Here is a 3,623-nt window from a genome sequence, read left to right as displayed (position 1 = left end):
TCTTTAAAAATATATTTGTAAAATTATTATGGGACCACAGAGACAACTAAACAACAACAAAAATAAAGGGTGGTATACAAATTAAATGAATAATAATAATAATAATAATAACATCATATATCCAACTAAAGGTGCAGCACACAAAACCTAAACATATCAAATAAGAACACCCAGTCTGAAATAAATGACAACTGTCTCTCTCTTCACAGCACAGGGAGAGATGCCTATAAATCTGAAAACTTTGTAAAATGAAATCCCAACAAATGGACTAGGCGTTATCTGGGTCTTCTCTTCCTGTCCCTTAGAGACCCAGAACCTATTTGCTGACTTTGCTCTGCAATAACTAAATTCCAGAGATTTTTATACCATGAGGAAACTGAGCAAGGATTTGAACCCAGGTCTTTCAGATCATGGGCTGACACTTTAACCATTATACTGCAATGGTTGTTATACTGTTCTTTTACCTGCTGGCATCTTTTAGTGTTTTATTGAGCAACTGCTGTTCCGCTGCTTCAAATAAATTTGGTGGCGCTGTGAATTTAACATTTTGTGTTGTTTGACAACTTTGTGGTACTTGAGGGGTTTTTTTGTGCGCCCTTAATTTGGGCGCTGCATTGAAAACAATCGTATTAAAAGACAGGATCAAAATATGTTAAATGAACGTATCAGTAACTTCCTTTATTATTAGATGTTTAGAATTATTAGATGACTTAAAAGCACCCTGACATGCCAAAAAGTTAGTAGCTTAGCAGGCATAAGGTTCACCTCCGTAGTGTAGGCCGTAGAACAGGGGTCAGCAAACTTTTTCGGCAGGGGGCCGGTCCACTGACCCTCAGACCTTGTGAAGGGCTGGACTATATTTTGAAAAAAAATTAAAATGAACGAATTCCTATGCCCCACAATTAACCCAGAGATGCATTTTAAATAAAAGCACACATTCTACTCATGTAAAAGCACCAGTGGCGTAGCGTGGGTTGTCAGCACCCGGGGCAAGGCAAGTAATTTGCGCCCCCTAACCCTAACCCCCAGATGTTGTGCCCGGTGCGGCCGCCCCCCCTGCACCCCCCACGCTACGCCACTGAAAAGCACCAGGCAGACCCCACAAATAACCCAGAGATGCATTTTAAATAAAAGACACATTCTACTCATGTAAAAAACGTGGACTGCTGGACCATCCGCGGGCTGGATTGAGAAGGTGATTGGGCTGGATCCGGCCCCTGGGCCTTAGTTTGCCTACCCATGCCGTAGAACTTGGAAAGCTATTTTTCTGAAGTTCTTCAACAACCATCTTTTTCTATTAGCTAATAGGACCAATCTTCCATACAGGTTGTGGGAAGGTCTTTAAATTCTGTTATAAACACAGCTACGTCCCCCCCTTAACCCTGGTCTTCTGCTTTGCACAACTGCAAGACAAAAGGAAATTCAGCACATCCAGCTTTCCCCAGAATGGAAATACATTGCAGGCACCCCTTCCTTGGAGGTTTTTAAGCAGAGGTCGGACGGCCATCTGCCACGGATGCTTTAGTTCAGGTTCATGCATTGCAGGGGGTTGGACTGGATGACCCTCAGAGGTCCCTTCCGACTTTACGATTCTGTGATTCTGTACATGCTTTGCAATAGAAAAAGAGTAGTGAACCTGTGGCTCTCTGTGTGTTGACCATGATGGCTGGGGGCTGATGGCCTCTGGAATCCCACAGTTTCGGGGGGGGGGGCATTGGTTTCTCATGCCGTGGCCCACAGTTAAATCCCAGTTACCAGTAATAGGGATCAGGAAAGGGGCAGGAAATTATAAGTCATGAAACAAAATCACAGCGGCAAGATTTGAGATGAAAGCAGTGGAGGGAAAACGACAAAATAATTGCAACGGAGAAACTTTTTATAGATAAAGATACAGTGGTACCTTGGGTTACACACGCTTCAGGTTACAGACACTTCAGGTTACAGACTCCGCTAACCCAGAAATTGTACCTCGGGTTAAGAACTTTGCTTCAGGATGAGAACAGAAATCGTGCAGCGGCAGCGGGAGGCCCCATTAGCTAAAGTGATGGTACAGGTTAAGAACAGTTTCAGGTTAAGAACGGACCTCCAGAACGGATTAAGTTCTTAACCCGAGGTACCACTGTATTTATATCCCACACATCTTACTGGGTTGCATCAGCCACTCTGAGCAGCTTCCAACATGTATAAAAACACTGTAAATCCTAGAACTAACAGAGTTAACAGAAATGGCTGTTTTTTCTAGGGCTATACATTGGTACCTCGGGTTACAGACGCTTCAGGTTATAGACGCTTCAGGTTACAGACTCTGCTAACCCAGAAATTGTACCTCGGGTTAAGAACTTTGCTTCAGGATAAGAACAGAAATTGTGTGACGGCGCGGGGGCAGCGGGAGGCCCCATTAGCTAAAGTGGTGTCTCAGGTTAAGAACAGTTTCGGGTTAAGAACAGACCTCCAGAAAGAATTAAGTTCTTAACCTGAGGTACCACTGTACAATGCAGCTGGAAAGGTTTGAGGGGGGAAAACACTGTGGAGTTGAAAGTGGGAAGTCAAACACTGTGGAGTTGAAAGTAAGAAGTCCTTTGCCCAAAAGATAATCCCTGAATTTCGTTCCTGCAAGGTGTTGTGTGGTGGCCACCAACCTCAACGGCCACCTGACCTTTCTAACTGAAGATGCTGGCGTCAAACCGGGGGGCTTTCTGCATATGCTCTACCACGCATGACCTATGAGGGACAAAAGCCGTTGCCCGTTGCGCATGAATCGAGCCCGAAACCCTGTTTCGTTGTTCATCATTCCAGTCCCCTCGTGCGGAGAACTGGTGAGCTGGCACGATCAGAGATGAATAGGCACTTCTGGTGAATCACCGTTGAAGGCCTGAAAGGCATGAATCATCCCATAGGGTACGAAACCCCATGGGGAGGTCTGGTGCTCCCCCTCGGCGGGAGACCTCGGCGCAGGAAAATACTGGCTCTCCTTCTGTCTCAAGGAGGGAAGATCTGAACCAGGGACCTTGTGATTCGAGGCGATGTGCTGCACCACACCGTCCCACACGGCTGACGAAAGAAAAGAGCGAAACTCACATCGTTCTGTGACTTCAAATGAGCCCTGAACTCCTCTTTTCACCCCTTAAAGGTCTTTTCTTTTTAGAAACACACACACACAAAACCTTCATTCTCAAGGCCTTTTCTGCTGCCTCGCTCTGTCCAGTGGTGTCATGGAAATTTCAGCGCAGACGTTTCGACGAGGAAACAGGAAACCGGTCGATGGTGTGGCAAGTCGCAAGAGCCGCCTTGGCTTGCGGAGGGCTCATAAAAGCAGGTAAGGGGGCTAGAGATAAGGAGAGGCAGGAAGAAGCTGGCTGGGTGTGTGATCCTGTCCAAATTAGCAGCTCCCCCCGCAATGTGCACCTCCAGGTAAGAGAAACGAACTTTGATTTTTAATTAGATAGCCTCTGGCAGAGGTCCCCCCCCCCATGTCCTTCAGTGCCCTTCTTCTCCCAGCTTTCTTCAAATCATAGAATTGTAGAGTTCAAGGGGACCCCAGGGGTCATCCAGCCCAACCCCCTGCAATGGTGAGCCCTTGCTATTTGAGTGGCTACCTGTTTTTAGTGTATCGGCAGCTAATA

This window comes from Podarcis bocagei (genome assembly GCF_964188305.1).
Source record: "Podarcis bocagei genome assembly, chromosome: 5".
Taxonomy (NCBI): Eukaryota; Metazoa; Chordata; class Lepidosauria; order Squamata; family Lacertidae; genus Podarcis; species Podarcis bocagei.
Note: the sequence above shows the minus strand (reverse complement) of the source record.